Raw genomic sequence first — 12,101 nt, 5'->3', positions numbered from 1 at the left:
TTCAGTAAAAATGGCAGATTAGGGAACTCGGGGTAGGAGTGGGAGCTGTCCATCCCCAGAAATCTCAGAAGGCCCAGCACAACCTGCCAGAATTAACCTGATCAAAACTTGTACTTTTTTTTTTTTTGCCATGTAGCTTTATTTTAAATCAGACCTTTATTTTACTATATGTTGTAAAGAATCGATTTTGTCACTTCATAATGTGTCTTATGCACTGCAGTCTATTTCTGAGTTTTGAGCTTCACCCATCTATCAGTCTGCCCATCAACCAACATGTCTTACAAGACTAGCTACCCTCATTTCGTTCTTTTTCAGAGTTTTCTTGATTATTCTTATCTGTGTTTTCACCTATGAGATTCTTGCAATAACATCCATAACTCTTAACGGAATGTATCTATTTGGATCAAATTAAATTTATAAATTAGCTTATGAACAATTGATTTTTATAATATTGAATTTTTTTTACCCAAGTCCATGCTGTAACTTCTTATGTGTATATTCACATATTTCAGAAATTTTCTACTTAATTCTTATATACATTTCACATATTTGTTAAAATTATTCCTAAGTATATTTTATTTTATTGTTATTTTGTAATTGCATCCCCACCCCAAATCTAACTTGTAAATTATTATTTCATATATATGTAAATACCTGCTGCGTGTAATTTAAGGCCATGTCATGGGTTCAAACTGATTTGTAACATCAACCACTCAATTTTCCCCATTCACTGGAATGACTACTATTCCATATCCACAACAAGAGCTGTTGGGTTGAGGGAAATCAGGGTGGGGATGAAGCAGAAGTGAAGAGAAAACATTATCTAACCCACGCATGCAGCAAAACAACCTCCCTATGGATCAATATGTAATTATCTAAAGTATAAAATACTTAGAAAATATTAATATTTATCTCATACTATACAATATGGAAATTATAAGGAAAAGACAAAAGAATACACAATTACTTATATATTCCCTACATAAAAATATATACATTTATATGGTAAAAGATTGCATTATCGCAGTGTAAAATGAAAATAGGAAAACATATAAAACATAACAATATGTAAAACAAGTGACAATATGTATGTTAGATTTAATATCCTATAGTAAAATAGGGTAAATTAAAACTATAAAATAGAAGAAAATTTAAATCCAAGTAAATCATATGAGCCAGCCAAAAACTAAATAAATATAATCAATAAGCATTTAATACATCTTGACTCAGTTTAGATATAAAAGAAATAAAAATCAAACAATGACATGGTGGTTTTGCCATGATGTCATCAAGCATAAAAAGATAACCTTTTCTCAATAGAGATGCATCTCAGGTTTGTGGGTCTGAGTCCCACATGGACTGCAGGTGAGAGAGTGAAGAGATGCAGCCTTTTCTTAATTAAAGTAGAAGGATATAAATATGTATATTTATTTTTGCTATACTTTATAATATACAAACACATATGGATGATTACACCCTAGTATTTGCTGTGATTCTACAGAAATGCATGACTCTCAGGAGACATCCAAAAGACAGCAGATAACTCACATGAAACTGAATAGTGAACTTCATCCTCAATGAACCACAGAGTTCACCATTCTGAGTATATCGTTCAAGTTATTTTCCTATTTTCCTTCCGCGGGTTCTAGCATGTATTAACACCGTGTGTCTGAAGTCTTCCCTGCTGGTCATCTGGAGGAATCTGAGAAGGGGCAGGTCTTTCTTCTGACTCTCAGAGCAGCACCCTCTGCTGGACAGGGCCGGGCACCTCATCTCAAGCCCAGTCTGATCCACCAACAGGGTCTGTTATCTCCTGTCCGGGGAAGAGGTGGGCTTCTCTCCGTCCTGGGAGGAGCTCTGAGCTTCACCTTCACCCAGGGATGTGCCCCAGGGACCTGCCAGTGGGGCTGGGAGAAGCCCCCCTCAGCAGGGAAGACACAGGTGCCTGGGTGGCCGAGGCCTTGAAGATCTGCACCATGGTGCACAGAGGCCCCAGAGCTGGGTGAGGCCAGAAAGCTGCTCTGGGGTCAGCGGGGAATGTGCCTGCTGAATCTGCACCTGAGCTACGTCTTCACAAATGGCCTCAGACCTAGAGTGCAGCAAGATCCCCTGGCTTTTCTGAAGTGGTGGCCGGTGGTCTCCTGGGGAGCAGGACCTGGGCTGCTTACTGCCCTTACCCATTGAGGGCCCGCGGGAGCTCTTAAGTTGGGCATCATGGGTCTGCGTGATGTGGCTGCTGTGCCCACATCAGAGGGTTTTTGTTTCTTTTCCAAAGTCAAGCTGCACTAATCTAGACCAGGGATCCCCACCCCTGGGCTGCGGACCGGTCCCCGTGGGTGGCCTGTCAGGAACTGGACCGCACAGCAGCAAGTGAGCAGCGGGTGATTGAGCGTGACCACCTGAGCTCTGCCTCCTGTGAGATCAGCAGCGCCACTGCATCTCAGAGGAGTGCGAACCCTACTGTGAACTGTGCATGAGAGGGATCTGGGTTGCATGCTCTTTATGAGAATCTAACTAATGCCTGATGATCTCAAGCGGCACAGTTTAATCCTGAAACCATCCCCCTGTCTGTGGAAAAACTGCCGTCCACAAAACCAGTCCCTGGTGCCAAAAACGCTGGGAACCGCTAATCTAGACAGTTCTCTGCTAAGGAAGCACGTGGTTGAGAAACATCAGAATCGTTCCCAGGGACCATGCTCCGGAGTCTCAGCAGGCGCCTGCAGGTGAGCCCCACTGAGGAGAGGTGAGCCTCTCCTCTTCCTTCTGGACTTCCTCAGCTTTGGTAATGAAAAGCTGCATCCTCTTTGGTCCCCAATTCCTCTCTGGGTGTCAGGATCTCTAAAACCCTCTCAGCCGCTGAGAAATCTGTCTATCTGTCACAGTGTCTTCATCCGTGCATCATGAAGGACCCTCATACGGCTGACATGCCTTGGCTAATGCGAGTAACACTGCAGCAAGCGTGGGAGTGCAGATACCTCTTGGAAAAACCCATTTCCTTCAGATACACACTCAGAGGTAGGATTCCTGGATTGTTTGGTCATTTTGATTTTTAAAATTAAAAAGAATTTTAATTCTCATATTGTTTTGAGTAAAATTAAATTACAACTTGTAAGGCAACTCCATGATTTTTATAATTTTTTAAGAAATAATTGCTCTGCCAATTGACTGTCCCAACAACAGCGTACAGGGGTATTTTTTTTTCCTCCACATCCTCACCACTTGTTACCTTTTATCTTTTTATTTATTTATTTTTTTTTTGAGACAGAGTCTCGCTCTGTCGCCCAGGCTGGAGTGCAGTGGCACAATCTCGGCTCACTGCAAGCTCCGCCTCCCGGGTTCACGCCATTCTCCTGCCTCAGCCTCTCCGAGTAGCTGGGACTACAGGCGCCTGCCACCACGCCCGGCTAATTTTTTTGTATTTTTAGTAGAGACGGGGTTTCACCGTGGTCTCGATCTCCTGACCTCGTGATCCGCCCGCCTCGGCCTCCCAAAGTGCTGGGATTACAAGCATGAGCCACCGCGCCCGGCCGTTGTCTTTTTAATAATAGCAATCCTAAGACATGTGAAGTGCTACCTCACTGTGATTTTCATTCGCATTTTCCTGATGATTAGTCTATTCAGGCCCTTTTTTGTTTTTGTTTTTGTTTTTGAGATATACTCTCACTGTTGCCCAGGCTGGAGTGCAATGGCACGATCTCGGCTCACTGCAACCTCCGCCTTCTGGGAAGGCATGATTAGCCACCACACCTGGCTAATTTTTGTATTTTAGTAGAGATGAGGTTTCACCATGTTGGCCAGGCTGGTCTCAAACTCCTGACCTCAGGTGATCCACTTTGCTTGGCCTTCCAAGTGCTGGGATTACAGGCGTGAGCCACCACGCCCAGCCCCTTTGCTCATTTTTAATAGGGTTATTACCATTACCATATTTGCTTTTGAGTTGCGGGTGTTCCTTATATATTTTGGATATAAACTCCTTATCACACATAGGGTATATATGGTTTGAAATATTTTCCCCCATTATCATACCCCAATATCACTAAGTTATATTTCACAGCTCCCTCTTGAACACCTGAAAAAATTCCTAACATATTTCCATGTGTCTGTATCCAGGTTATTGTGGTTTTTGCCTGAAAACACATTTATATATGCTGATATTCTCCAATAACTAATATATTTTTTCTCTGTCTGTTTTGAGACGGAGTCCTGCTCTGTTGCTCAGGCGGGAGTGCAGTGGCACGATCTCAGCTCACTATAATCCCTGCCTCCCAGGTTCAAGTGATTCTCATGCCTCAGCCCCCCAAGTTGCTGGGATTACAGACACACGCCACCACACCCGGCAAATTTTTTTGTATTTTTAGTAGAGACGGGGTTTCACCATATCAGTCAGGCTGGTCTCAAACTCCTGACCTCAGGTGATCCACCCACCTTGGCCTCCCAAAGTGCTGGGATTACAGGCGTGAGCCACCATGCCTGGCCCTAACTAATATATTTTAAATAACTTTTTGCTCTTGGCACATGGACTAAAACCACATCACCATGCCTTCAATGATGTCCAATGTCCGCCATCTTATTTCCACTCCAGCTCCGCCCCCGGCATAGTTGCTTTTCTTTTTCTTTTTATTGAAGCCTTCTCCTTTTTTTTTTTTTTTTTTTTTTGAGACCTAGTTTCACACTGTGGCCCAGGCTGGAGTGCAGTGGCGCGATCTCGGCTCACTGCAAGCTCTGCCTCCCGGGTTCACGCCATCCTCCTGCCTCAGCCTCCCGAGTAGCTGGGACTACAGGCGCCCGCCACCACGCCTGGCTAATTTTTTGTATTTTTAGCTGAGACGGGGTTTCACCGTGTTAGCCAGGATGGTCTCAATCTCCTGACCTCGTGATCTGCCCGCCTCAGCCTCCCAAAGTGCTGGGATTACAGGCGGGAGCCACCGTGCCCTGCCAAAGCCTTCTCCTTGCCAAGTTAATTAAACAGAATGTTTTATTCATCTAATTAGAAATTACATCCTCAGAGAAGCTTTCCAGTATTTGTAGTTCTTACAGGCCACATTTATTATAAGTTTATAGACTCCAAACTTCTCCACTGAACAGTTAATAAAAAGGACACAGGCTTATCGTAAAATAATTCATTTAGTGCCTGCCATTCTGATTACATTAGAAATCTAGTTCTCCTGCTCAGCGTTCTGTTGTGTGACTGTTCAATGCATTACTTAAAACTGCAAGATTGAATAGAGAGATCAGCTTCTGACATTGATGAATGCAAACCACAAGAAACCAAGTCTCCTCTGCAAAAGATGAAAACACTAGCAAAGCCACTAAAATCAATCATTTCAGACTCCTGAAATTTACCAAAGCCACAGAACAAAGTGAAAATTATCTATCCCACAGAAAGTACCAAACTTCAGTAAGACAGCAGCATTTTGTGTCATTTTAACGTGGGGGCATTTCTGTCACCCTCCATCCTTCGTTCAGTGTAGAGCACTGACTTTTTTTGTTTTTTGTTTGTTTGTTTTTGAGACGGAGTTTTGTTCTTGTTGCCCAGGCTGGAGTGCAATGGCGCGATCTCGGCTCATTGCAACCTCCACCTCCTGGGTTCAAGCAATTCTCCTGCCTCAGCCTCCTGAGTAGCTGGGATTACAGGTATGCACCACCACACCTGGCTGATTTTGTATTTTTAGTACAGACGGGGTTTCTCTATGTTGGTCAGGCTGGTCTCAAACTCCCGACCTCAGGTGATCTGCCTTCCTTGGCCTCCCAAAGTGCTGGGATTACAGGCACGAGCCACTGCGCCCGGCTGCACTGACTTCTTTCGAAGCTCCTTTTACACCCCTTCTATCTCCATCTTCATGTTCACCACAGTATTATTCACCATGGCCAAGACATGGAAACAACCTAAATTTCCTTCAAAGGACAAATGGGTAAATAAAATGTGATATATACACAGTAAAATATTATTTGGCCATGAAAACATGGAAATTCTGCCATTTATGACAACAAGAAAAAAGCTGGTAGATGTTATGCCAAGAGAAATAAGGAAGACACAGAAAGAAAAATATTGCATGATATTCATTTCTTCATTTCTGGGGAGGCCTCAGAAACCAGATCCTTACTAAGATGTGGCAGGCTAGTTTTGTATTTTAGACTGGTCATTAAAATATGTATTTATTGGGCCGGGCGTGGTGGCTCACACCCATAACCCCAGCACTTTGGGAGGCCAAGGTGGGCGGATCACCTGAGGTCAGGAGTTCGAGACCAGCCTGGCTAACATGGTGAAACCCTGTCTTTACTAAAAATACAAAAATTAGCTGGGCATGGTGGTGCATGCCTTTAATCCCAGCTACTCAGGAGGCTGAGGCAGGAGAATCATTTGAACCCAGCAAGCAGAGGTTGCAGTGAGCCGAGATGGGCCACTGCACTCTGGCCTGGACAATAGAGCGAGACTCCATCACAAAAAAAAAAAAAAAAAAAGTATTAATTGCCTATGGTTTTAAAAAATGCAAGTAGTTTCTTAAGGATAAACTGAAGATTCTTAAACAGAGTACTTCTGTTTTCTGAGTTAACCTTTCTTGTTCAGAGAATGAAAAGATCAAGATGCCTCACCTAACATCCAGGAGGTTCCCTGACTTCCTGATTCTAGGCCCTAAACCTATGTCCAAGAGGAAAGTTACATCTGTAGTCCAGAGCTTTTTAAATATAGTTATCCAGGCCCCTAAACAGCACAAGAAAATGGAAGCTAACTCCTTACAACTTGTGAAAGAGACAAAGTAGCTGCTGCTTTTTTGTTGCTTATTTTGGATTAAAGTAACATCTTTTTTATTCTTCTTTCTTAGTTAAAAATTAAAAAACAGGTTGTGTTGACTTACACACTTCTCCATAAAAATACAATATGTTGATTCAATATGAAATGTCTACTTTAGTGCCAGATAAATTGAGAATTTGTATACCAAATTTTAACAAATTTGATGTTCTCAAAAGAAACAGCATTATTCACTTTGTTTCAGATGAGACTGGGCTTATGTTCACCAGTACACACAGAGATATAATTCCACAGGCACACGTGCTAGAGTAGGCTAACATCATCACGGACAGTAATAACGTGCAATGCCATTTGACAAATCCCCCAACAGAGCTCTGTAAAACCACTAGAAAACGTGCACAACAGCCCAACCATCAAAATGAAAACACCTGTTGTATAGAGTTGTATAGTAGTTGTATAGTTAGTAGTTGTATGGAGCACCCTTGACATAAGTAACTCCATCTTAGAAAAAGACTCCATCTTACATTTCATGGGGCACTTTGCCAACAGGGACAAGATGTTTTGCTTAGTAAATAAATAATAAAGACTGCATCCAAGCAGATAAGGACATAAACAAGCACATTCTTCCACTATCAGTCCTCCCCACAGGACTCTGGCCATAAAAGAAGCTGGGCTTCAGCAGCGCAAAATGGCCATCTTAACTGCCAACCATCCTGCTGTCATTTGTGATAAGCACTTGACATCTGCTGCCGAAGTTTCTACCCACATCAAAGATTCTTCTTTGCAAGATCAACAGACAACTCAGCCCAGACCAGGAGACTGTTTATGTCTTCATTACTCTCCCCACGCAGGTTCAAATCTGCTGAGATTTGGTTTATCTCTGATTTATTAGGGAGAGTTGGCTCACACAATCACAAGGCAAAGTCCCATGATAACCCATCTGCAAGCTGAGGAAGAAAGAAGCCGGTAGTGGCTCAGTCCGAGTCCAGAAGCCTCAGACGCAAGGAAGCCAACAGCGCAGCCTTCAGCCTGTGGCCAAAGGCCCGAGAGCCCCCAGCAAACCACCAGTGGTCCAGAGATAACCAGGTCCACACCACGTTTGTATCTTTCCACAGTGTCAGGCTTTGATTGATGCTATTTCAATCACAAAAGCCATGAGCCACCTGGAGTTCCCAAAGAGGCATGTGATGGTTAATATTAAGTGTCAACTTGATTGGATTGAAGGAAGCCTAGGCAGCTGGTAAAGGATTGTTTCTGGGTGTGTCTGTGGGGGTGTTGCCAGAGGAGACTGATGTTCGAGTCAGTGGATGGAGAGAGGAAGACCCACCTTCGATGTGGGTGGACACCATGCAATTGGCTGCCAGCTCGGGTAGAACACAGAAGGCAGAAGAAGGTGGGATACCTTTGCTTGCTGAGTCTTCTGGCTTTCATCTTTCTCCCGTGCTGGATGCTTCCTTCCACTTCTGCCCTTGGACATCAGATTCCAGGTTCTTTGGTCTTTGGACTCTTAGACTTACACTGGTGGTTTGCCGGGGGCCCTGTGGCCTCTGGCCACAGGTTGACATCTGCACAGTTGGCTTCCTTGCTTCTGAGGCTTTTGGACTTGGACAGAGCCACTACTGGCTTCTTTTTTCCTCAGCTTGCAGATGGCCTATCATGAGACTTGGCCCTGTGATCGTGTAAGCCAGTTCTCCCTAATAAACTTCCTTTCCTGTAGACATATATCCTATTAGTTCTGTCTCTCTGGAGAACCCTGACTAATACAAGACAATTCTCTTTGGTACTGCCCCTTCACTTAGTAGTCAGAGCCATAGGCACGCAGGCTCAAGCCACTTCACAAGTCAGTCAATATTGCAAACCATATATAAGAGTGTACTTAATCAATATATATAAATGTTATAGATTAAACATTTCACAATAAACAAAGTAATGTTTAACATCAAGAGAAAAGAGGAGAAAGGGTTAACAAGTCAGTCTAGGGAGAGGAACAAAGCCCTTGGTCAGGGCTGGGCAGGCCCATTGGTCTTGCAAGGAGGCTTCAGCAGCAGATGCCAAGTGCTCATCACAAATGACAGCAGGACGGTTGTCAGTTAAGATGGTTATTTCAAGCCACTGAAGCCTTGCTCCTTTTATGGCCACAGAGTCCTCTGGGGAGGACAGACAGTGGAAGAATGTGCTTGTTTATATCCTTATCTGGTTGGATGCAATCTTTATTATTTATTTATTAAGCAAAACATCTTGTCCCTGTTGGCAAAGTGCCCTATGGAATGCAAGATGGAGTCTTTTTCTAAGATGGAGTTACTTATGTCAAGGGTACTCTATACAGTAGTCTTACCCACACGTTCATAGAAACATACAATCTCATCCATGTCATAATCAAGGCCAAAAACCTCACAGGCACCCTCCCTTACCTCAGCTCCAGGAGGCTCCCTGATGAGTCCACACAATCACAAATCCAGTCACACCCACCAATGGTTCTCTCCCAACGACAGCATATATTTTTGAGGACAAAGCATCTCACACCCCAGTGTTAGTCTAAATTGCACCATTTTGTAAGCCCCCTGCTCTTTTGCAGACATTGGTCAAAGTGAAACATTTCACAGGGGTTCAGGCAGTGAGAAATATCCTACCTAACCACCTGACCACAAGGCGAACAAAGACCCAATTAAAGAAACATTCTCATCATGTCCTACCGGGCAAAGGCCCAACTAAAAAAACCATCCCTATAATATCTTTCTGGGCAAAGGTCCAAGGAACATCCTGATGACATCCCACCGGAAAAAGGGCCAAACCGCCTGATCATAAGAACATCTTGTCAATATCCTGCCGTGCAGCAAGCCATACAGCCCAGGCCCCTCCCGCCCATACCAAGGTAACACTCACAGAGACATTTGAAGAGCCAGGCAGTGCTCTCAAGCCTGGGACAGCATCAGAGAACGAAACGCAAAGTCCTGCCCTTACAGAGAGAGCCTTGGCACAGACCCAGTCACGACCGGGTCACTCCCGTGGAACCTACTCAAGGACCCTACACACGTGCCTGGAGCTCCCCAATCTACTGGGGGGTGGGGGAAAGGGCAGTGCTGAAACGAACCCCAAATCTCACATGTAAACACCCTACCTAACACTTTCTAGAGGCATTTCCAGCTCCGGGCTGTATTTCCAAGAACCCTCTGGAGGCACAGCTCTTTTCGAAGGAGGGCCATGTTGCATGCTGGGAAATTTTTGAACTTTTCCCAAATCACAGCTTTTAAGCTTTCCGGGCTTATTATTATTATTATTTTGAGACACTGTTTCACTCTTATCGCCCAGTCTGGAGTGCAGTGGTGTGACCTTGGCTCACTGTAACCTCCGCCTCCCGGGTTCAAGCGATTCCCTTCCCTCAGCCTCCCGAGTAGCTGGGATTACAGGCGCACACCACCACGCCTGGCTAATTTTTGTATTTTTAGTAGTGACGGGGTTTCACCATGTTGGGCAGGAGGGTCTCGAACTCCTGACCTCAGGTGATATACCCGCCTCGGCCTCCCAAAGTGCTGGGATTACAGGCGTGATTTCTGGTCGTTTCAGACTCCATTTCCTTCCCAGAAGGACGCGGGGACACGCCTTACCTATGGACGGATCCCAAATGCAAGCTGTAAGCAATTAGAACTGTAGACTCCTAGAGCCTGAACCACTTTTCCCAGGAATTTTTTGTGGTGCGCCTTAGAAGCAAGCAAAGTTTCAGGGCGGGAGAAGGCCGACAGGGCTTCCAGCATTTGAAGATTCTCCCAATCTGAGATACACTTCCCCAGAAGTCTATGGGGGTGCAGCTGCTCTAACAGTGGGAGGAGACACTGACGAAGGGCATTCTGAGGGCCGCGCTTCCAGCGCTGAGGATTCCAGCCTAGTGAGCATTTCCCAGAGGTGTCTGGGGCATGGCTCCATTAGGGCCGTGTGCAGTTGCATGCTGGGAAACACTGATGGGCGCCCTCCCAGATACGTCGATTCCCGGGTTATGAGCTACATTTCCCAGAAGCCCTCAACGCACGACGCCCTTAGGGCCGCGTAGAGTTGCATGCTGGGAAATCCTCACAGCCTCTTCCAACTTTGTGCATTCCCGGGTTACGGACTACATTTCCCAGAGGCCTCTGGGTCACGGCTCCATTAGCGCCGTGTAGAGTTGCATACTGGGAAACACTGACGGGCGCCCTTCCAGCTACGTCGAAGGTTCTCTAGTTACGGACTACATTTCCCAGAGGGCATTGGGGGCACAGTCCAATGAGGAGCGAGCCGGGTGGCTGGCTGAGGGGCGTGCTTCATGCTCGCGGGATTTTTAAAAATGGTTTCTCCTGGACCTTATCCCAACTGCGCCTGAGCCCTTGTTTCACCTCCTGATGTGCTGGGTGTGGTTAGGCCTCGAGCCGGGAGCTATTTGCCTCCCAGGAGGAAGCCAGAGCAGGGTTCCGCGGGGAATGGCGGTGAGGGAGCCACTCGGGACGGGGAGGCCCTAAAATGAAGAAGCTTCGGCCTGAGGATTCGGGAGCGGCGAGCAGGGAAGTGGGAGTGTGTGTATGTGTGTGTGTGAATGAGCCAGAGGCTGCCTGGTGGGGCCCTGCCGTGGCCCAGTGACTGAGATGATTGTCTTCGTCTGTGGGGTAACGCGAACAAGCCCCGTTCCCCTAGCTGTGATGCATGCGGGGTTGACGCGGCCGGGCTTTGTCCCCATAAACTGTGACACAGGTGTGTGTAGACGTCTATGAGGGCCATAGCGCCGGGCTGTAAGGGCACCTGTAGGGGTGACGCAGCCAGGCTGTGTCTCTGCACCTCCGCTCTGTGCGAGGTCAATGTTGGTGGGGTCTGCAGAGGTGGCACGGCCAGGACGGGTCTCCGTGTCTCTGAAATGTGCCTTTGCACTTCTGTCAGGTTGACAGGGACAGTCAGTGTCTCTCTGGTGTGAGCGTATGTGGGTGTGAAAGGGCCAGCGAGTGTGCGGCTGTGACTAGTCGGGATCGGGCCTGGGTGCATGGCCTTTTGAGTGAGCACAGGTGTGTGCGACCATGTCACCTGTCTTTCTAGTGTCTCCATTGCTTCCTGTGCCTTCGCCTTCCAGCCATGTGGTACCTGCTAGGGAGCAGTGGTCCCAAAGTGACGTGAGAGGCTCGACGCTGTTGTGAAAATGACCAAGAAGAAGGCTTCACAAGTCACGAGATGGCAATTTTGGAGCCAGAAGTGCTCTCCATGCACACTACCTGACGACAAGAGGAAGTAACCTCAAGAATAGAATTCCTTTTGGGGAAGAAAGAGGTACCTGACATGGGAGGCGGGGAGAGGGGCAGCTCCATGTTTCAGAACCCCAGTTCCTAGAGTTTTCCAG

General features: G+C 46.1%; 1 protein-coding gene across 1 annotated transcript in view; it reads left to right on the top strand.

The window, feature by feature from the left end:
* The first annotated feature begins 10,981 nt into the window (after positions 1-10,981).
* Positions 10,982-12,101, top strand: part of ZNF331 (zinc finger protein 331) — a 59,670-nt gene continuing 58,550 nt past the window's right edge. Inside the window, exon 1 of the mRNA XM_030819749.1 lies at positions 10,982-12,031. The gene's annotated coding sequence lies outside the window, so the exon portion shown is untranslated. The remainder of the gene's footprint in view (positions 12,032-12,101) is intronic.

The sequence above is a fragment of the Nomascus leucogenys genome, chromosome 10, assembly GCF_006542625.1.
Source record: "Nomascus leucogenys isolate Asia chromosome 10, Asia_NLE_v1, whole genome shotgun sequence".
Taxonomy (NCBI): domain Eukaryota; kingdom Metazoa; phylum Chordata; class Mammalia; order Primates; family Hylobatidae; genus Nomascus; species Nomascus leucogenys.
Note: the sequence above shows the minus strand (reverse complement) of the source record. Positions and strands in the feature narration are given on the sequence as shown.